General features: G+C 40.7%; 1 long non-coding RNA gene and 2 pseudogenes across 1 annotated transcript in view; 2 read left to right on the forward strand and 1 right to left on the reverse strand.

Annotated features, from left to right (window-relative positions):
• The window catches only part of LOC102485986 (X-ray repair cross-complementing protein 6-like), a 14,091-nt pseudogene extending 11,549 nt beyond the window's left edge, over positions 1-2,542 (reverse strand).
• Positions 2,543-6,782: 4,240 nt separating this feature from the next.
• Positions 6,783-7,307, forward strand: LOC102482766 (destrin-like; annotated as a pseudogene).
• A 12,938-nt stretch (positions 7,308-20,245) lies between these two features.
• The window catches only part of LOC106736447 (uncharacterized), a 34,930-nt gene continuing 31,239 nt past the window's right edge, over positions 20,246-23,936 (forward strand). The window contains exon 1 of the long non-coding RNA XR_001371448.1: positions 20,246-20,299. This is a non-coding gene — a long non-coding RNA (uncharacterized LOC106736447). The remainder of the gene's footprint in view (positions 20,300-23,936) is intronic.

The following is a 23,936-nucleotide window of genomic DNA, read 5'->3' on the forward strand; positions in this document are numbered from 1 at the left end:
CCGGCTTTCTGCCCCCCTGTCTCTCTCTGTCTCTCTGGCGAGTGCATGTACCCTATAGCAAAAATCTCTCTCTCAAAAAAAAAAAAAAAGCATCTAGGTTGAAAACAAAGTAAAAGTGTCATTTTCACATGACATAATCCTACATGTATAAAAGCTGAAGAAATCCACTTTAAAAATAGTAGAACTCATAAATATTTTACAGGAGTTAAGGATGCAAGACCAACAAACAAAATTAAGCTGTATTTCTATTACTTGCAATAAGCAATAAGAAATTAAATATTTGTAAATGCTATTTATAATACATTAAAAATACAAAACAAGGCCTGTGCCCTGAATACTATAAATCATTGCTTAGCACTAAGTTCAAGGTTCGTTGTGTGGAACATCAGAGCTTCACTCCAAAATAATTGTCTAATCCCTTGTATGTATCATGCCACATCTAGCCACAATGGATTAATTTCTTTCCATTCTGCCAATGAGCTGTGTCTAACTACACAATTATGACACTAACCCTGCTGTTCTCTCTCCCTAGAATGTTTCATTTGCCTTGTTTACCTACAAAACTGCTACTTATTTCTCTACCTCCCAGGTCAAGGAAGGTCACTGATTCCTTTCTCTCTGCCATGACTGTTTCCAACACATCTCTATCATTTGCATTCCTTATATTGTATGACAATAGTCTATTCTTACCTACTTGTTTGTATCCTTAACTACATGATGAGTTCATTGTGGGCAAGAGCCATGTCAGGTTACCTCTCTCTTACTGGCAGTCAGCATAGAGTCTGATACATGGTAGACTCAAGGTACATATGTTAGTTGAATAAATGAACTTAAGTAGACTATCAGTTATTCTTACCATGTTGTCACCCCACTTTATCAGAGTGATATCCAATGCCCCAAAAGCTGGCAACAAGTTCTGAACACATGAAAGCCAGGGTAGGCTCACTTGATAGCGTGGAGTGGGTAAGCTTAGCTGGGACACTGCAGTGCAGAACACTGGGTGACCAGAAGGCCAACAAAAGCATGTGGCTTGGAGAGAGAAGGGTAGGGGTCACTAGGATTAAGATACATGTCAGGCTGTGGGGAAGACACCAGTGAATAGTCTTTCAGTTCAGAGGGCTAGCCAGGCAGGGCAGGGCAGGACAATACAGTTTAGGGAGGGCCAAACTATTGTGGCTTAAAAGGCAAAGAAAGCTTTAGAGTAGCTCTTGAGTCATTGCCTACAATGAATTCCACCTGGGAGGTGTGACACTGAGAGTTTGTTTCTCTTGACACTGTTTCTGACTCCTATGTATGCTGGGGTCATAAGAAAAATGCCCCATCTTCAACTCTTCCTGGCTTCCTTATTTCTCAGAGAGCCCCAACGTGTTTCTTTGTGGTCAGACCAACAACCTTGAACCTGTGTAGCCCTCAGCCAGGAACAAGAGCTGGGCCTAGCGTGGTCTAAGAGTTTGATTGGTTGAATGAAGCATAGAACACAATGTGAATTATACTAAATGATTTCAGAATGTCAAAATGGCATCAATGTATCACAGAAGAAGAGATTCTGCCTCATGGCTGGATTTCCAGCCACCAGCCTGCCTGAGAGAGTTTGAATTCTCCAGCTCCCACAGTCTTATCTCCAAGCCAATTCCTTAAAATCAGTCTCTCAATCTCTCTCGCTCTCTTTTAGGTTTTTGCCATAGGGCACATGTACTCACCAGAGAGAGAAAAAGTGAGAAATGACTCCCTCCTCCCCCAGGAGATGGCTAGGCTACAATCCCTTCTCTTCCATTCTCCTCTTGGGATTTTGGGCACATATGCACACATGCCCAGTGTGATTTTTGTCACTGGGTCCTGGACTAGAACCATTGTTAGCCACGTGGGAGTCTAGTGCCTTAACAACTATGCCACCTGGTGGCCTCTTTTTCTCTGTTTTTATATAAAATATAAAATCTCCATCCTATTTAATGTTTCTCTAGTGAACCCTGACTGAGACACTCAGTGAATGGAGAAATAGTTCAAGGGAAAATGTGAAATGTGTCTATTTCACAATCTTATCTAGGGACAACTGCCTCATGAAAAAGATAGCTTCCACTAGGGGCCTGTTCATCAGCTTTTGGTTTCTGATTCAAAACAGTTGTTTGTTTGGCTGGCAAAGCCCTATTTGACAATAGACACTTCCGATTAAATGCACATAGTCAGGAGCCTGTGACAGAGAGGTTGTTAGCAAACGCTGATTTTTCTGTCACTTCAGGGCCAGAAGGACATTTTTTTTTTCTTTTCCAGTGTCAGACAGAAGCTAGTCTGAAACTGCTCCCGTCTCATTCAGGGTGTAGTTCTGATTAGAAGCCAAGCAGCACCAATGAGAGAGTTTTTCGGAGCAGTAATTTATCAGCAGTAATTTATCAGCAAATACATCCCTGAGGTAAATATGGCAGGCTTTTGCCACTTACCAGTTTGAGCTGCTTTGCCTGAACTTGAGGGCCTTTCTAATTACCAGGTTTCGCTGAGGCATCCTGAAAAGGAGTGAGACAACGTGCTCCACAGGACCCATTGGCATCGGCAGACAAGGCTAGCACTGAACACCAGGCTTGAGTGGATAATAAAGACCTGAGGAAGAAGAGATGGCAGTTCTTGTTCAAACAATCCAGGGAATGAGAAAGAGCAGGAAAGAAAGTTTTATAAATGGAGTATGTATTTCTCTTCTAAAACCTAGGAGGCATGCTTAGCTGTTTGCCTCTCTCAGTCAAAATACAACTACATTTTGGACAAGACACTTAAATTTGTGATCAATTCAAATTGCTCAATTGTTCCCTTCATTTGTATTCACTCAGGATCCTCTGCCAGCCCCAGATGTTTCTAGGAGGGGTTAGCTCAAAAACTAAATTTGACTTCATTCCATGGCATTCCTTTAACTGATGTTTAACAGAGAACACAAGACCTGACTCACACCTTGGCCAGAAACCACATTGATTAAGGCAAGCTGCAAGGAATCAAACCTACTTCCACTATTGGTGCGAGCTTTGTGCATCCACAGCTCTCTCAGAAAGGAGCCCCTTGTCTAGGAGAGGGATCCATCCCTGTTTTTGGAGAAAGGGAAGGTCTCAAACTAAGAGCAAAAAAAAAATGGACTGGTAATTCAGAAGCAGAGAAACACGCTGTGCAGCTAATCTGAAAGTTGGTACCCCATCTAAGAGCATTGAACTACAAGATGTAGTGTTTGTCTTTTTTAGAAGCTATTATTCCCTTTTGTAATAAAAAAATGCACTACTTCTTATGTTTAATGTGCACAGATAACCCAGGAATCTTGTTATAGTACAGATTCTGATTTGGTAAGTCTGGAAGGTTTGGGATTGTGAGTTAATAACAAGCTCCCAGTCAATTCTTGTTTGAGCAAGAACTGCCGTCTCTTCTTCCTCAGCTGGTCCTTGGACCACACTTAGTGAGAAAAGGTGATAAAACATGTGGTAGGCCAGTACATAGGTCCCCCCAGCCTCTGGTGTTGGCTGAGTCCTGTCAGCCATACAGAAATGAGCAGACCCTTCTCCCCAGCAGTTTGCAGTCTGGTAGAGAATGGGCGTGGTGTGCACATTATGGGAGTCAGTGCTACAAGGGACGTAGAAAGGACTGGGGCTGTTCAGAGGGAGGCCTGGTCATTTCCAGTTGTGAGGGGGAACAGCAAAATCTTCAGAGAGGACAATACTTTTAAGCTGGATCATGAAGTAGATATGGGACATAATAGGCAGAAACATGGTGAAAGTTTGTGAGGAGGATGGATCACCAGAAGTCAAGGCAGGGAGGCTAGAAAAAATGAGGCATGGACAGGGAATATCATGTGATTCCGTTTGATGAGAATGTGGAGTGTTCTAAGCAGAAAGATGAACAAGTGAGGTTAATAAGATGGTTTAGGACCAAATCACAAATAATCTTGTTATCCTATCATACAAAAGCATTTAGATTTCATTGTGTAGGTGAGAGGAAGAATTGATTTTAAGTTCATAAATAACTTAACTGGACCTGTGCCTAAGGTGGAGAATAGAAAGGATAGATTGGAAGGAGAAAACTAGGATCTAGGGAGATCAATTAGGAGGCCATTGTTGAGAAAATACTTACTGAGCTCCTATTTTGTTCCAACCACAGTGCTACCAACGTAAGCAGGGAACAAATACATGCATGTTCTGTCCCCTTGTAACACTCCTAGTTTGAGGAGTGCTACAAAGGAAAAACTAGAGGTGCTAGGAGAGCATGGAACAGGGAATCCTAAAAGTCTAAGAGGTCAGAAGAAAATTGTCCTGAGTTGGTGGCGTTCTAATTCAGATCTGAATAAAGGAGAAGTTAGTCAGAGAAGAGAAAAGTGAAAGGGTACTCCAGACGGAGGGCCGGCCCCCATGAAGGCACAAACACTAGAGATCCTGTTATGTTCTGAGAGCGAGAAAAGTGCAGTATGGTTGAAGTGGAGAGACCCAAGGGAAGAGAGACATGACATAAAGCAAGAAAGACTGAAAAGGGTCACGTTTGTGTAGGCTGGACAATGATTTTGAACTTTACCCTGTGGGCAATGGGAATACACCAGGGATTTTAAGCTCAGGAGTCACTTGAAGAGATATGTGTGTCAGAACAACCCTTTGAGGTCTTTGTACCCTTGATGGGTGGGGCAAGGAATGAGATTTCATGCAAGGAAACCAGTTATGAGAATGTGTAAACCAGACGAAAAGTGATAGAGACTTGATCTGAGTGAAAAGTATACAGACAGAGTGAAAATAAGGGGCTAAAATCAACAAGAACAGAGAATATAGGAAAGAACAAAGAGGGAATAGAAGGCAAGAATGACAGCTAAATTCTTAGTTTGGGGACTGGACAGATAGTGGTACCAGCCGCTGCAGTAAATACCATAGGAGGAGAAGGAGAGTTGGAAGGGAGTGAGGAAGAACAGTTCAGTTGAAGTTCCTCAGGGACATTCAGAGGGAGATAAATAGGCAGATTATATACCACTGGAGCTCAGAAGAGAGATTTGGACCAGGGATAGGAATGTGGCAGTTATCAATGTAAAGAGGGTGGCTGAAGCCTTGCAGTCTCAGTTCTGACCCCAGTACATTCCTCCCTGCCTGATCATCATGCCTCCCCACCGTGCCTGGCCCCCAAAGTCCTTCAGGGACAGACTTTGCAATTGATGTGCTGATACAGCCACTCAGATTCTCCTATGCTTCAGAAAAAGGAGATAAATCACAAAGAGAGAGTTGGAGAATGTCTGAGAAATTATGACATCTTTGGAGTTGGTATGCAGCTTGTCAAGGTGAAGAACAGCTCATTTAATGTGCAAAGCGGGATAGGTCAGTTATAAAAAGAGGATTCAAGACTTTTCAGGCAAACCATACATCAAATAGCTTAACGGCCCTGGGTCAGCTCTCAGAGCTCAGTTACCCAACACGTTCCTGACAGACATATGCTCAGAGTGTGCAAGCTAATTCTAGTGTTAGCTTAAGCAAAATCATAATTAGAAACACCTGCTGCTAAAGGCAGAGCAAAACTATAATACATTCCTAAAACAAATGCAAATGACCTTTCTCTCAGTGTTTTAAATTATTCACACCACTTTACCCTTTCATTAACCTAGATGATATTGTTGGTTATATTTATAAAATAAAGATGTGCATTATAAATTAGGCAATGTGGGGAAGGTTGCTTTATATAAGTGGTCTTCCTGGATGATATGCCTACTAATTACCTCCAAAATATACTTTGAAATTTTTGTAACCACAAATTAATGCCTCTTGAAGTGGAACTCTTATAAAGGAAGCAAAAATCAGTAAATAAATCTAGCAGCAATGTGTCTCCTAAATTTGCAACAGAATGATGCCTGTAGGAAAATTTGTCATCTGAACTCTATCTGATGCAATCTCAGGATGGCATCATGTATTCGTATGTGAGAATTTTTGCATGAAACCAGAACATGTAAGGTTATGTGGTCGTGGTGGATGGAAGTGGTTCTCTGGAAAGGTTATATTGTCGAGCAACTGTCAGTCTCTAGACAGGCAGGCATGTAGAGGGAGGAGGCCTTCTGATTTGGGTGACTGAATATGAGGAATCCAAAGAGTTTCCCCAATGACGCCAGAACCGCCAATATCTGAGACTGAAGCCTTTTGCGTACAACTCAAGAGGAGACTTGGAATATGTACGACCTCTGGGAAGATATCATACTGAGGCCTGGCTCATATAGAAATATGGATGCCTTAAGAGTGAGGTCTTTTACATGGAGAGGTCAACAGGTTTCCGACAAGAAAGTATGATCACTGTTACCCTACCTTATAGTGTGGGGTACAGAGCAATTATGGGAAAAAAAAGTTACTCTTCGTCACTTAATAAACTACCCTAAAACACAATGGCTAAAGCATCAATCCATTTTGTCTCACTGTTCTGTGAATTGACTGGGCTCAGCCAGAAATTTCTGCTGGTTTTACTCAGGGTCTTGTCACAAAGTTGCAGTAAAATGGCAGCTGGAGTTACATAGAGGCCCAAGTGGGTCTCCAAAGTGGCTAGTCCTCCTTCCAGAGTCACAGAACCTCTCTTCTCCACACGGTCTCTCCAGCAGGAAGTCAAACTTCTTACAGTACCTTATTCCAAACAAATCTTTTTCAGAAAGATTTTTGTTGTAGGGTATATATACTCACCAGGGAGACATAGAGAGATACAGAGAGAGAGAATGAGAAATCACACCCCGTCTTGTCCCGTTTCTTTGAGGAGGACTCTCGCAGACTCGGCGCCAGTGGGCTCCCTCCCCCACTGCCACAGCCTCCGTGAAGATGACCTCAGGAGTGCAAGTTGCTGATGATGAATGTTGTATTTTTTAGAACATGGAAGTTAGGAAATGCTCCACACCAGAAGAAATCAAGAAAAGAAAGAAAGCTGTCACGCGTGTCTCAGTGCAGACAAAAAGTGTATCATTGTAAAAGAAGCCAAGGAGATCTTGGCTGGAGATGTCCATGTCACCATCACGATCTATTCGAGCATTTCGTGGAAATGCTTCCTGAAAAAGGTTGCTGCTACGCTTTGCATGATGCAAGCTTTGAAACCAAAGAATCCAGAAAAGAAGAGTCAATGGTTTCTTGTTTTTTTTTTTTTTTTGCTTGTTTGTTTTGTGGGCACCAGAACTAGCACCCCTGAAAAGTAAAATGATCTACGTGAGCTCTAAGGAAGCAATCAAAAAGAAATTTCAAGGCATAAAGCATGAATGTCAAGGAAATAGGCCAGGAGACCTCACTCGGGCTTGCATCGCGGAAAAGCTAGGTGATTCCGTAATTGTAACTTTCAAAGGATGCCCTTTGTAACTTCACCATTCAGTGCCACAAATCAAAAGCTTCCTTCTTTAAAGTTATCTTCTTCCTGTATAAGTAAAGCAAATATTATTTAGGCCAGGGTCTCACTGAGGGGAACTGTCTTGTCATCTTTTAGAGTTAGCTGAATATTCTATAAACACATGCAAATGACCCTAAATAAATCTAAAGTTTTATTGGTGTGAAATGAAATTCTTATTGGCTAAAAGCCTGTTTTGATGTGTTAACTTACACAGTTTTTAAGCACAGAATTTTTAATAATGCAGTTCATAAGATAGTACAAGGCCACGTGAAGAAAATGACTACATCTTTGTTAACCTCAGCAGTTACTTTCTTTCTTTTGCTTAAGAGAATTGGTCATAATCTGGTTTTAATTTTGGCCCAAATTCTTTATTTCTACTTGAGCTAAACAGCGTGATGGAATACAATTCTCCTTGTATGTGAGCAGCACTAACACACTAAGATTAAGTGAGGCAGTCTTGCAATTCTACCACTTGAATAATGGAGACTGCCTCAAAACTGTGGCCACTGCAGTCCAAGCTGATCTTGAAAAACAGCGCTGTTTCAAGCACATTATTGGCACATGGGAAGCAGCCCCTGCACTTGCGCTTGCAATTGGAGACTGTTCTGAGAGAGTAACTTGCATCTTGGGAATCATGGTGTGTCCTCAGGAGAAATGTGAAGTTTCTTTTAACGACTAATTATAATGCAAGTTAGGGCTCCATTGTAGTCTTCTTTGTTAATGAAAATGATATATCAGTGTATTGACAAGCTAGACCGCTGCAATATCTTTGTGTTTCCTTCAGAAGTTTGCTGTTTCTGGTACAGTAAGGTATAGAATAATACTGAATTTATGTTTACTCCGGGGCCTGGAAGAACTTACCTTCCTAGAGCATACAGCTGAACATGAAATGGGGAGCAGGTACTAGGGAGGACACTTGCAAGGGACCACTACCCAATGACACTTGGATGTGACTGTCATTAAACATCACGTAACACGTGGAACAATACAGAGATGCACAAACAGTTGAATTTAGAAGTAGCAGTACTGGCTTTATGTAATAAAAAAAGAGCATTTTTAACTTAAAAAAAAAAAAAAAGAAATCACTCCCCCTCCAGAGGGGATGGCCACAGCGCAATCCCTTCTCCTCCATTCTCCTTTTGAGATTTTGGGCACACACATACATACGCCCAAGTTCAGCGACATAGCCATTACACTAACTGCTGGTCCCCACCCAGTGTGACTCTCAAGCCACCAGGTCTGGGACTCAAACCGTGGTCAAACGTGTGGGAGTCCAGTCATTTGCTGGTCCCAAGTCAATTTTCTAAGAAGCAGGAAATGTTAACTATCAGTCATCTTAAAGACTTAATCTAGAATTGGTACAACTTTATTTATGGTGCTTTCTATTACTTATTGCCAGTCATAGGTCTCCCAGAATCAATGCAGAAGGAAGCATGCTAGGGCGTGAAAACCAGAAAGAATGGCTCATTGAGAGTCATCTTTGGAGAGGAGGAATCAGAGAGGGCAATTTGATACTCTACTTTCTCTAACGGTCTCCTGAGTTTCCTTCTCAAAGAAACTTCATTATCTTTCCTGTTCTAGTTTTCAGTGAGGAAACTCACCTTTGGAGTACAGGTAAAGTTTTGTTTAATTTTTTCTTGATCTTGTACTTCATAATTGCTCTTTATGTCTTTGCATCTCGGACACATTATACAGCATTTAGAAGTTGCCCCCAACCAACAGTCTCTGGCAGGTGTACCATGGTCACCATATTTAGAATTTTTAGCTACGCATATACAACTGTAAAGGAGAGTAATGGATCTACCTGGTATTGGGCACTGAGTGATATCTCAACCAATTTTTGGTAACTTAGAATTTTTTTAAAAAAGTAAATTGAATTTCTCTCTGTGTGTAATGGATAGCAGGACATAGTGAGACCAGAATGGGAGCTTGTTCCACCTAACCACCAGAAACTCCATGAAGGTTTGTGACCCCAGGGGGAAACAATATCCCTAAAATCACTGCTTATTCTAGATATCCCCTATTCTGTTCCAAATATGTCCTTCACTAGAACTTCATCCTTATTGTAGTTATCAGACAAATATACCCTAAAATTCAGTGCTTTTCGTTATCACAGCCCTGACAAAACACATATTTATTCAGAATTTACTGAGTGCCCACTCTGTACCAACTATCATTCTGAACACGATATTAAATAGCTCCAAATCTGATGAGGAAGATTGGTACTCTAATAAAGGTGAATATAGGGATCATGGGAGGATAGAGACACGTAACTAAATGTTGGAGCATAGAGGAAAGCATTTGGGGAAGAAGTAACACCTAACTGGAGTTAAAAGGAGAAGGTGGAGTTAACCAGGTGATGGTGTGTGAGAGTAGGGCATAGAAAGAACATTCCAGGCAAAACGAAAGCACGGTAACCTGCAGGGAGTTCAGCAAAGATAGGATATAGAATCTCAAGGAAGAGACACTGAGAGATGCAGAAGAGGCAGGAAGGGATCAAAGTGTGAAGGTTTATATACCATGTTAAGGAATAACAAAAGCAGCATACTATGGTTAATATGTAAACTTAGTATTTGAATAAGGCAGGCCTGGCCTTAAATTCTGTCTCCACTGTGTGAATTTAGCCAAGCCATTTTATTCCCCAAGACTTTTTTCTAATAATAATAAGGTGATTATTAGAAATGCAGTCTCTTTTATCTTTCATCATTTCTGTTAAGTCCAATGTCAGCCTTGGCATGACTGTATTAGTTTCCTATGGCTACTCTAACAAATTACAATAGTGTGATGACTTAACACAACAGAAATTTATTCTCCCACAGGTCTGGAGATCAGATGTCTGGATAAAATGTGTTAGCAGGTAGATATTCCTCTGGAGGTTCTGAGAATTTATTTCATGCTTCTTCTGACTTCTAGTTGCTGCTAGCATAGCTTGGAATTTTTTGGATTGCAGCTGCATTGATTTTCACATCACTTTTTCTGTGTGTGTGTGTGTGTGTGTGTGTCTTTGCTGGTGTGTGCGTTGTGTTTTGTTTTGCGTGGTGTGTGCGTTGTGTGGAAACCCCCCCTGCCTCTCTTTTAGATCCTTAACTTAATCAGGTCTGCAAAAGCCCCATTTCCTTACAAGGTAACATTCATATGTTGCAGGGATTAGCATCAGATATCTTTGGATGGCCATCATTCAGCCATACTTACTACAGAAAGCAATGTTTTTTTCCTGAATGCTTTTAAGATTTTTCTTGTTGTCTTTATTTACATAAGTCTATTTATGATGTCCCTGGGTGTATGTTCTTTGCATTTATCTTTCTTGGGTTTGACAGAGTTTCTTAAGTCTATGAGAAGGTATCTTTTAATCTGCTTTGGAAAATCCAGTCTCTTCATATATTGTGTGATAGAGTGTGTGCTCACGCATATGTGAGAGACAGAGAGGGAGCAGGCGCCTTCCGCAGGTTCTGATTATGCTGCGATCCCCTTTCTCTAATACTATAGCCTGTTGTGTCTCGGACACTAACATGTTTGTCGTACATGTTTCTGGCTGACTGGGCTGGAGATTCAAGCCGTGGCTGCCATGTGAGATTCAGCTACTCTTGAGTATCATGTTACCATTGTGTCACAGAGCCAGTCCTCTTCATATATTACTGCTGCTCATTCTTTCTTTCCTCTCCTTTTCTTTTGGGACTACAACTAAAATTATGCTACATTCTTTTTCCAAGTGCCACCTGTCTCTTACAGACTTCTTTAATGCTGATACCTTCTTATGCCAAGTGCCACCTGTCTCTTACAGACTTCTTTTAATTTTCTATTTTTTTTATTCTCTACATACTTCAGTGTAGATACTATACTCTGGTGTGTCTACTTTACTAATCCTCTCTTCTGTCATCTATAATCTTCCATTAGTGACTTCTATTGTGCAGATGATCTACATATATGTTTTTCAATTCTAGAATTTTCTTTTGATTATATATTCTAGTTATTGTATTAAATTCCCCTCCTTTTCATATAATTTCTCTATATTTGAACATATAATCATAAGAAATTTCTTATCTACTAACATATATGTAGATCATCTCCGGGTTTATGTCTAGAAGTATATTTTTTTCCTCTAGGTTTTTAGTCATATGGCCTTATCTCTTAAAATTCCTAGAAAGTTTGGAATGAATGTCATTCATCTGTTTATAAATAATTATAGAGACTCTAGGTGATGTTATCTTCCCTTAGGGAGGGTTCACTTTTTCTCAGGTAGATCAAGTAGAGGCTGATCCACTTTACCAAGTAAATGACTAATCTGAATTAAGGCCAGGTTCAATGTTGATAAAGTGCTTTCTATAATACTATCATTGGCCTCTGCTTCCAAGGCGTTAGTCTCCAGAATTTTCAGTTGATAATCTTGTGTGTTCAATGAGACCTTTACCTTTAGAAGAGCAACCCTAATCCTTACATTACTCAACACAGTGAGACTGCCGAAAACACTGTTCTTGTGTGTGTGTGTGCGTGTGTGTGTGAGCGCAAATGCATAATTTTGCTTTAGGGTGCGTGTGCTCACCAGAGAGAGAAAGAGAGAGGGAGAGAAAGAGAGGGGAAAGTGAGAAATCACCTCCCAGGGGCTATGACCATACCACAATCCCTTCTTCATTCTTCTCCCTGGATCCTGGACATACACGCACATGTGCCCAACATGAGTTTCAAGCCATCAGGTCTGAGTCTCAAACCATGGTTAGCCACATGGGATATAACTACTACTCTATCTGCTGGCCCGGAAAACACTGTTCTTGAACTGTCCTGCTTAGTTACATAGTCTCCTGTTTTGCATGGTTTCAAAATTAATCAATTGTATTGAGGGGAACACTTGATATGTGTTATATTAATTTCTTTTCTTTTCCCTTTTCAATGGAATCTTGGCCCCTCAAATCAACCCCCAATGACCACCAAAACCTGTTTCCCCTGTATTCCCTAGCAGTGGCCCTCTGACCAAAGCCAAGATTCTCAATTTCTAAATATGCACTCAGAATATGAAAGTGCCCCCAGGGAATAAGGATCTCTCCTTTGAGTGGTTTAACCCAGTTTGAAATCTTAGCCCTCCATTGTTGATCACTTTAGCAGCTTCCAATGACTTTATGGAGATTTGAAAGAATTTATTTTATACATTCGGGACCAGCAGTTAGCGTAATGGCTATGTCACTGGACTCCCACATAGTGAACTGCGGTTCGTGTCCCGGACCCGGTGGCTTAAAACTCACGCTGGGAGCTTGTGCGTTCATGCCCAAGATCCCGAGAGGAGAATGGAGGAGAAGGGATTGCGGTGTGGCCATCCCCCCTGGGGGGGGGTTTCTCACTTTCTGTCTCTCTGTCTCTGTCTCTGGCGAGTGCACACGCCCTATAGCAAAAAAAACCTCTCCTCAAAAAAAAGAATTTATTTTATACATTCAATCACTGTACATCACTTAGCTTGCAAAGTGAATTTACCCAATATGAAATACACGTAACTTCAGTCCAGTTGAGGATGTTATACATGTTATCAACAGAAACCATTTCTACACAGATTTTCTTTTTTTATTGTCCACCTTATTTAGTTGCTCTTGGCAGGACACAATGCTAAGGCAGAAGCCCACTGAGAATATTTTTTGAACTTTCTTCCAGCTTTAATTTTCTTTTTTCTCAGCTTTAGGGAAGTATAATTGATAAATAAAACTTGTATATATATTTGTGATGTACAATATGATTTTTTTCATTCTTTTTATTGTCAGAGGGCATGGGAACCTACCAGAGAAAGAAAGAGAGACAAAGAGAGAGGAAGAAGGAGAAAGCATCCTGTAACGGGAGATGGTCATGCCATAATCTCTTTTCTATTCTCTGTTTTGTCAGGAATTTAGGCATGCACACAAAGCACCCAGTATGTTTTTCAAGCACCCAGGGTTGAAACCACACAGTCAGCCATGTGGAATTGAACCACACACTCAACCATGTAGGATTCAGCTTTCTTAACCACCAGACCATGGGGTCAGCCTTATAACATTATCTTAAAAAATGTTTATTAATATATGATAGTTGTACATTTCTGTGGAGTACAATGTGATTTTTCAGTACAAGAACATAATGTGTAGTGACTAAATCAGGGTAATTAGTATACTTACCATCTCAAGCATTTGTCATTATTTTAGGAACATTTGAAATCCTATTTTTCAGTTGCTATGAGATATACAATACATTGTTTTATTAACTGTATTCACTCTACTGTATTTTATAACACTAGAAATTGTTCGTCTTATTTATCTGTAAATTTGTTTCCATTAATCAGCATCACTATATTCATGTCTTCCTCCATCTCCCCCAGCCTCTAGCAGTCATTCAACTCTCTACTTCTATGAAGTCAACAATAGAATGTTTTGATATATGTATACATTGTGAAATGATTACCATGATCATATTCATTAACATAGAGTTACCCTTTTTAATGGTGAAAGCATTTAAGATCTACTCTCTTAGTAAATTTCAAGTATAAAATACAGTATTTTTTCAAATAATTATTTATTTAATTTTATTTATCATTATTAGCTTTAGTTTGTTACAGGGTTTGTATGCTCAACAGAGAGAGACACAGAGCAAGAGAAAGAGAGAGGGAAAGTAAGAAAGCAAGCTGCCAGGTCCAGGACTCAAATTGCATTCAACCATGTGGGAACCATGTGGGAGTCTGGCACCCTAACCACCACACCACCTGCTGGCCCCCAATACAGTATTATTAACTATAGCCCCATTGATGTTTGAAAACAGGACTAGCATGACCTCTTGTGTTTAATGAGTCACCTTGAAGGCAGTGTGGAGGATGGTGTGTTTGTTATTCTAGGTTGTTGTAACAAAGTGCCATAAACTGGGTGGCTTAAATAACTGAAATTTTCTCACAGTTCTTGAGTGTAGAAGTTGGATACTGAGGTGTTGGCAGGGTGTCTTCTGAAGTCTCTCTTTGACTTATAGATGGGTTCCCTCAATATTTGCCTTAGTACCATCTTCCCTCTGTACCTGTTTGTGTCTAAATTTCCACTTCTTATAACAAGTCATAAAGAATTAGAGTCCACCTCAATGGCCTTGTTGTAATGTAATTACCTCTTTAAATACTAAGTCTCCAAATACAGTCACATTCTGGGTTACTGGGTGATAGGATTTCAACATATGAAGTTTTGTTGTCTTTTTTTTTTTCTTTCTGGATGAGGGGACACAATTCAAGGCATAAGAGATGGATTGGAGGGCAGCAAAAGTAGAGTCAGGGAGGTCAGTGAGAAAGCTATTTCAGTAATTCAGAAGAGACGGGTTTTGATAGCTTGAACTAAATAACGTCAGAGGGACTGAAAATAATTATTTCAAGAGAACATCAGAACAGATAAAATTGATAGTTATGGATAGTATATGTTAAGATGATGAAGGAAGAGTCAAAGATGGTACTCAATTTTCTAATTTAGGCAGAAAGTGGAAGATAATAGAAGTAGCATGCTTTGGGAAAAGTTGTCTTCTGAGATGCAAGCATACCCTCCTTTCACTCCTGCACTCTGCTCCTTGAGTCACCTTTCTTCTTCCTTACCTGAGCACTGTAAGTCATAATATTTTACATATGCTCTGATTTTTTCCCTGATCCCTTGTTCCCTGTAACAGAACTGCTCAGACTTCAGCTACTTTGGGACTGCGGCTCTATTCCTGAACCCCAGTTAGTAGCTTGGGATCTGTTCCTTGTGGATAGAAGGCTGTCAGCTTCTTGGATCCTCTATTCCATGGCAGCAAACTATGCCGCTGTAGTGAGACAGGTGTCTCCTTCACTTCAGATCTCTTGGTGCTAAGCACTTACCTGAACCTATGCCTGCCCCTGTTTTACATGCCATCTCAATGACCTGATCCTGCATAAGCCTCTGCCTTTATCTGGTTGTAAGGATGCTGCTGACTTCAAGTACTTGGCGTGCCAGCCTCACAGAATGGTAGCAGTGATCTGGACTAGTTCAGAAGTAGTTTATATCCCTATTCTCACACTTCCCTACCCATTTGGGGAAATCACCTTTTCTAAAAATGAATAGACAGGGACCAGCAGTTAGCGTAATGGCTATGTCGCTGGACTCCCACGTAGTTGACCGTGGTTCGCGTCCCGGACCCAGTGGTTAAACTCACGCCGGGCGTGTGTGCGTGTGTGCCCAAGATCCCAAGAGGAGAATGGAGGAGAAGGAATTGCAGCGTGGCCATCCCCCCAGGGGGTGATTTCTCACTTTCTGTCTCTCTGTCTCTCTCTCTGTGTCTGGCGAGCGCACGCGCCCTATAGCAAAAACTTCTAAAAAAAAATGAATAGACAGAGAGTCTAACCTGACATCTGCAAGTAAGCTAGAATAAAACAGAGTAAAGAGGCCTGAGTGACACAGCTTAAAGATAGCAGTAACTCTACTTAGAACATTCTGATACAAAATTGTGTCTCTTTGTCTTAATCTGCTAAATTTTGGGAGGTAACTGGTTCAGATTGCCTGAAATACTCTGGCTTATCCATTACTGAAGCCAGCAACCTTGAGCACTGTAACTAGTCTTTTATTTCATTTTGTTTTGTTTTTGCTTTTGGACATTTTTGGAAAAGAGAGATAGAGATAGGTATTCTCAATAGGGTCTTGCTAAATTGCAGTCTCAGGTACCTGGGACCACAGATGCCTGACCTGTTTAGATTGGACCCGGAACCAAATCTGGACTGCTCATGGAACGTTAGCCATAGTGCAACAATGCTAGACACTGTAACTCTTTAATTGACTTTGACTCAGCACCACCATAGTCTAGCATCAGCCACTTCTTTTTAAAACTGCCTTTCCTCATAAATGGGAAAGTGGACGAGCATGTTTTGGAGACAGCTACTTTCTCCCCACTGTCCATTCTTTCCTTTTATTCCTTTTACTAAGATAAACTCCTAATATTAGCAAGGAGTCTGACTCCCTGGAATAGATAGTACATTTCTCAACGTCTCTTGCAGCTATGCGTGGTCATGTGACTAGGCATGTGTGTAGCAGTGATACCTGTAACCTACGGGTTACTTCCTTAATAGGAAAGAACTTACCACCTTGCACTTCATTTTTCTCCCTCCCTACCTAGAAGCTTAAAGCACTGACTTAGTACTGATGACTACTTTTGACTACACAGACAAGGCAGTATTTTAGAGGATGCTGAAGACACAAGATAAAAGGATCTCTGAGAGATTTTATAGAGTGAAACATCTACCTGCTCTTCCTTTGATTTTTTTTTCTTGCATGAGAGAAAGAGAAACGTCTATCTTGTTTGGATCTCTATTACAGAAATGTAGCCTGTACCCTAATATACAATGTGTTGTCCTCATGCACAGAGTTTTCTGTACGCTTGGGCCCATATCCTACCTTTCACCTTCTGTCAAGTCTCTTGGGTCAGTGCCCTTGAAAATCAAACTCAAGCACAATCATCGTTGTAAAGTTGATTCTGTCTACCCACTCCTTGCCTCTGTCTCTGTCTTCCCAAAGACCCATGAGTTTGCTTTTCTTTCAGTATCTAGCACAGAGGTTTTTTATTATCTGTGGATTTATTTTCCTCCTTTCTAGAGAGTGAATTCTTTGACCATTAGACCCTATTTGAATGGTTTATTTGTCCCACTAGTTTCAGGACTAAATTTGGACGTCATCTACTCTGAAAAGAGTTCTGTGACTTCTTGTCCAGATGGGTTGAGGTGCCCCCTCCACACCTACAGAACCTCAACTTATCACTTCTGCAACAATGATTGCACTTCATTTTAATTGTCCCTTCTATCTTTTATCTTCTACTAGACTGTGAGCTCCTCCATGGCCTCTGAATTCTCTATAGCTAATACTGTACCTGCACTTACCAATTTTGTTAGTGAATGAACTTTCTGACAATTCACATAGCAGACAGAAAAGTATGCACTGTTACCAATCCCTGTCTTATGAATGGACTCATCTCCAAAAGTTCATTTTTAAGGCATTTGTTTGGAACGGTGAGTTCATTAGAGATGGTATGGCTAATTGCAAAGAATCTTGGTCTGCTGATACAAACTCCTGCAGGACTATGAACCAGTCCTTTTTGCTATCTGGGCCACAGTTACCACTTCTGTAGAGTGAAGGCATGGACAGTTGATCTGCAGTGATTCTGCTAGCTCTGAATTTTTGTTTCTTTGATGGCAGCCATAGGCCATCAGTGCCTGAAGTTATGAATAAAGGTTTGTTTTCCACTGTCTCTTAAAATGCAAAGTATCTGAAGAATGTTCCATTAAATCACAAAGGTCTCCATGTATTTGTTTGCATTGATACAATTTTCCCTAGATAGAGTGAGGGAGTAATCTCTGACCCAAGGCCTTTCAGATTGGGCACAATGGAACAAAGGGAACAGTTATCACGGAAAGGCAAAAATGTGGCAGAGGCATCTCTATCGTTCAGGCACCATCAGTCTTAGTTTCCCAGGGAGGCCTGCTTGAGAAAATGCAACAACTAGTGGGACAAAGTTTAATCCACGCAGATTCCCAGGGCTGGCTCAAACAGTGGTTGCCTGGGCATTCCCAAGGATCAGCCCTTGAAGAACTTTGGAGCAAAATCTTCCTCACTCATATATTTCACCTATCAAACTTGGTCCCTCCCAATATTCCCACAGTGGGGAGCCTTTCCAGGCTCTAAGCTAAGGTTGGCAGGTGATCTTGAGATGCTGATTGGGACATTGCTCTGGATGACATCCAACTTGCCAGGTGTCTGGTTGGAGGCAATCACAGCAGCCCTGATGGGGCGAACCCTGTATGTCATTTTTTTTTTTTTGGAGAGGTTTTTGCTATAGGGCACGTGCATTCGCCAGACAGACAGAGAGAGACAGAGAGACAGAAAGTGAGAAATCACCCCCCAAGGGGAATGGCCACGCCACAATCCCTTCTCCTCCATTCTCCTCTTGGGATCTTGGGCACCAACGCACACGCGCCCAGTATGAGTTTAAGCCACCGGATCCAGGACTCGAACTGCGGTCGACTACGTGGGAGTCCAGCGACTTAGCCATTACACTAACTGCTGGTCCTCCTGTATGTCATTTTTGATTCATTGCTAGGAGGACTGATAAACTCTGAGAGAAGACTGCTGTATTTGCATTTAGGGTGATTCGCTTATCAAAGGACAATGATTACACCTTCTTCATATGTTTCTGTTAGTACTCATGATCCTAAGTGTCCATCTTTTGGCTGCAGTGTTAGCAAAGGAAGGGGCTAATTCTGTGGGGCTAATATGATGACATGAACATTGAGTGCACATAGGTGCCATGTTTGTAATTCCAGTTCCAAACAGAAAGAATACTGGGGCCTGCTTTGTTCCCACTGCTTTTCCAATCAGCACCACCTGCTTTCTCTTTTTCTGCTGATGCCCCTGAATTTCCTTTGCTCATCTTCATTTAGTGCATAGGAAGAAAAGAGGCAAAGGGCTGAGCATGTTTGTGGAGAGGTTCTGAAGGAACTGAGGCATGTGCAGCACTGTTTTGTAGGCCAAGTGAGTCTTTGAAGGGGAGTGGGGAGGGGGCTGCAGAAAAGCCACATGAAAGCCTCTTGGTGGGTAGTACAGAGGCTGGGTTGCCTGGAAGGAATTCCTGGATCCTAGCGTTTCTCCATCTTTATTCATGTAATTAGCTGGATTACCTTGGCCTTTTGGGACTCAGAGAACATGACCTAATGAAAATACTTTTGGAATGTAATACACATTTGGTTACATGACTCTATTTGAGAGCAAAGTAAAAGCTTCCCCACCAGAACATATCCCAGCCGCCTGGGCAACCAAACCTCATCCTACTCAGGATGTGCTAATGCCTGCATGTCTGTATTTACAAATGAATGCTTGTTTAGCACTGACCTGCTCCAAACTCCACTTTTAAAAATGTATCCATGCACTATGGTGGAGATTGAAGTACTCCATGGCATAGAAGTGGAGAGGGTAATGGTAGATGCCAGGTGCCATGTGGGTAGGTCTGGAGAAAATGTTTAATGGACACAAAAGTGCATGTAAACAAGCAGAACGAGATATGGAACGGTGTGCCTCTTGAAGGATTGCTCCGTAACGTGCCTAGGATCTCAATGCAAAAGGTCTTTCCAGACTTTTGCCTGTTACAGGCTCCCAGGGGATGCCTGAATCTGGGAACAGTACCGAAACCTATGTATATTATGTTGTTTATTTTTATCTGATTGAGATGGCTACAAAATGACTGTATATATAGCATGGATATACTAGACAAAGGGATGATTCATGTCAGGGGCAGAATTGAGTGATACAGTACAAGGTTTCATCATGCTGCTCAGAACAGCATGTAATTTAAAACTTACAAATTGTTTATTTCCACATTTTTCCATTTAATATTTTCAGACTGCAGTCGATCTCTGGTAAGTGAATCAGGAAAGTGAAACTGTGGATGAGGTGAGGGAACTATAGTACTACCCAAAAAAGCAAGACCCCTGGCTCCCTGCCCTCCCTCTACCTCTCCCCTCACTTGCCTCATCTCACTTTCAATTTTTTAGCTGTTCCTTATGACATTTATTTCCATATTGCTGAGTAACATGCATGCATTGTTGTCTTTTGATTCAAAATTTAAAGTTAGCATCATTAGGATTACACAAATATTTTCACTGCTGAGGAAAAGGTATATTCTTATCACATTTCCTCTCTTGTGCAATTTCTGCTTTTGCAGAAGTCAATGATTATCTTATTCATTTTGTCTTTGCATAGCTTTTTTGTGATCAACTCTTCCTAAACCTTCTAACAATCTCAGCAAATGTCTCCATACAATTGCCCATGTGTTCACATAAGTAAAGCTTTTAGATTCTTTCTCAGTTTTGTCGTTCTTTTGTTTTGTTCATTTCCCCACTAGGAATGTCCTCCCTTGGACCCTCTGGCCTGATCCAATCTGAACAGTTTGCTTTCTGAGATGGCTGCATAGCTTTCATCTTGTGAATTCCTGTCACAAGGTAAGCATTGCATTTTATTGTAGGACCCGTGTTTTGTGAATCTTATTTCCTTGTTTACATCCTTGTTTTGTTTCAGCATCACCTCTTGAGTAAAGATGCATGGTAGGTAACACTTTTGAGACTTTGCCTATCTGAAAATGTTTTCACCTTATCTTTTGAAATGATTGGTAACTTAGCTACAGACAGAATTCTTGGTTTCAAATAAGCATTTGTTCAGAATTGTGAAGGCATTACTCTGTTTTATTTTAATCTTCAATTTTACTGTTGAGAAGTCTATTACTTTGTATATCATTTATTTTCCTTTTTTTCTCAGGAAAATTTCAGGTTATTCTCTTTCTCTCTAGTGTACTATAACCTAATGAGTGCTCTCCTGATAAGGGTTAGGTGGGCCACTTAAATCTAGAAACTATTGTCTTTGGAGCTGGAAATTAACTCATTGGGTCATTTCCCCCCATCATTTTCTATTTTCTTTCTGGAACTTCTGATTAGTTTGATGATTGATCATTTGAGTTGTTCTAATTTTCTCATTTTTATTCTTGTATTGTTCATCAGAAACTAAATTCTACAAGGACAGAGATTTTTGTTGGTTTGTTATTGTTAATGATGTACATATTCCAAGGGTTTAGAACTATATCTGTCATGTAGTAAGCACTCAAGTAGAAAATCTACTTTCTGTGTCATTTCTTTGTCTTTCTCCTCAAACTTTTACTGAATTATGTTTTGCTATGATTTTTAATTCTCAGGTACTTTTGTTTGTTCTTCGATTATTCTTTCATGTAATCATGTTTTAGCGATGCATGGGCTAAATTTTGTGTCTTATGACAACATCCATTATCTCACAGTTCTGTAGGTTAGAAGTCTGGGTACAGTATGGCTTTTTTGGGTCCTATGTTTTAAATTTCACAAGATCAAAGCCAAGGTGTCAGCAGCTGTATTCCCTTTTGGGGCTCTGGGAAGAATGTACTTCCAAGCTCATTCATTGTTTACCAACTCCAGTTCCTTGCCATTGTAAAACTGAGCTCCCCCCCTCTCCCCCCATTTCCTTGCTGACAGTCAGTCAAAGGCCAGTCTTTTTTCCTAGAGGCCATCCTTGTTCCTTTCCAGGGTATTCATGTCACCTCCTTACAGTAACAGTAGGTTAGCTCCCCTCACATTTTAAATCTCTCTGACTTCATCCAGAGAAAATTCTCTGCTTTTAAGGGCTCTTGTTATTAAATTGGGCCCAACCAGATAATCCAGGATAAGTTTTCCTATCTTGAGGTTCATAACCTTAATTATATCTGCATATTTCCTTTTTCTGTGATGTATAATATATTCATAGATTCCAGGGATTAGGACCCTGATATCTTTGAGGGCCATTTTGTCTTCATCAAATAAATACATTCAGGAAAAATGAGAGTGTGTTTAAGACAAAGCCTACGAAGGTGAGAAAACACTGATTTCAGGGAAACATAGGCAGTTCAATATAATTGGCAACCATGCATGAATGTTAACTTGGAGCAGAAGGCAGGACCCTCACTATTCCAGTTCTCTCATTCTCCTTCATCTCTTTTTCCCCCTTAGTTTCTTTGGGGGTATGCTGTTCCTGAATGTTTGATCTCAACACTCTCAAATGTCAGTTGAAACTATCTGTTCTTCCCCATCTGAATTCATTCTGGTTGATCCCAGCCTCCATCATAACCTGATTTCGTGCCAGTCTTCAGCCTCCTTCCCTTCACAGTCATCTCACTGCTCTTTGTATTGGCAAGGAAGAATCTTTGCAGCTGGTGCATTTTCCATCTGGATGGCCATATGTGATCACATAAATCCTAGTCTAATGTCCCCACCACACTGTTTTTATCATGTCACTATGCTGCTCAATGAATCCTGATGGTTCCTCTTTTCTCCTGGAAAGCAAATCTAATTCTTTTTTTAAAAGAATTACTTTATTTAACTTTATTTATTTATTTAATTTGACCAGAGAGGGACAGAAAGAAAGAAAGAGAGAAAGAGAAAGTGAAAGCAAGAAAGATAGCTGCCAAGTCTGGGATTTAAACCCCAGTGGGTCATGTGGGAGTCCAGTGCCCTTAACTACCATGCTACCTGCCAGCCCCACAAACCAACTTCTTAAGCTCGCCTTCCCAAGCTAGCTTGAGTCTACCCAGCAATGCTAATCTTCTCACACACTGTATCCTAGGCAGCCTGACTTCTTTGCCTTCTGCTCACCATTCTGTCTCAGGTCTTTGCTCTTTTTATTCCCTTGTTTCAGTCAAAATAGCTAATTCCCTCTCCTTTCTGTGCATACAAACTTTGCCTAGCCTTTGGGTCATAACACAAATCATACATCTTTCATGAAGCTTTCCCCCAGACTGAAGCTCACCACTAACCCTTTATTCCTCTTCCTAACTTCCCGTAGCTTTTTTTAAAATTATTTTTTATTTTTGGAGAATTTTTTGCTATAGGGCGTGTACACTCGCTAGAAAGACAGAAAGAGACAGAGACATGAACTGAGAAATCACCCCCCAGAAGGGATGGCCATGCCGCAATCCCTTCTTCTCCATCCTCCTCTTGGGATCTTGGGCATGCATACAAACGCACCCAGTGTCAGTTTAAGCCACCGAGTCTAGGACTCAAACAGTGGTCTACTACATAGGGGTCCAGCGACATAGCCATTACACAAACTGCTGTTCCCACTTCCCATAGCTTTTGATGTTCATCTGTACCATACAGCTTTACCCTAAGTTTTTGTACATCTTGTTCCTCATTATAGGCTTTGACTTTAATAACACCATGTGTGGAAGTCTCATCTTTTGAACTGTACTATAAATGACATGAGGACTGATCTCATGTGTCAATAGATTGGGAGTAGGAGTTTTGTTTTCCATCTTTTATCCAAATGTCAAACATTTTATTTACAAGTTAGAGAAATGTGAAAATGCACATGTATTTCTGTTCTACCTACAAATCAAATAGTCATCTACACTGAAACTCAAGGGGAGTTTTCCTATAAAACATTTTTTTTGGACAGTATTATGAGTTCTGTCTCCCTGGCATCAGAAATTTTTACCAAGTTTACCTTTATATTTATATTTTTCCATGCCAATGAATGGATGTACTTATACTAGCTTTCTCCACAGCCCAGTGTTTTGTCACTTGGCCAAACACACGGATGATTTACTGGCAGTGATGTTGTTTAATCTAGTTCTTGCATAGTTTTCACCAGGCAATGATAGGAGGAGAAAAGTACCCTTTGAAGAATCTGCCAAACTTTGCCCTAAGACATTCTGTGAATAAGGTACTAGATTTATTGCAAAACTCATTCCAGGAAACAAAAGTATCTAGTAAATTCTGTTCCAAATCACGTAGTCCATAAGGTTCTAACTAGAGGGCTTGGGGACTCAAAAACCCAAATCTTTCTTTGAGTCTAAGGAGAAAACTATTACTGGAGGTACTGACAGTTGATAAGTTTGAGACATATGGTCCTATTCTCTTTCTCCAAAATGAGAATGGTAGTTTTAGCAGTAAATTGATAGTGTAAGTAAATCTAGCACTTGAAAGAATTTAATTAAATTTCCCCCATCTTCAGTGTAAATACCAGAGAATCTATCCTTCTGGTAAGGAGAGGTAATGGAATTCCCCCGTGGCAAATGGCTATTGC

This window comes from Tupaia chinensis, unplaced genomic scaffold (genome assembly GCF_000334495.1).
Source record: "Tupaia chinensis unplaced genomic scaffold, TupChi_1.0 Scaffold140308_1, whole genome shotgun sequence".
NCBI lineage: Eukaryota > Metazoa > Chordata > Mammalia > Scandentia > Tupaiidae > Tupaia > Tupaia belangeri.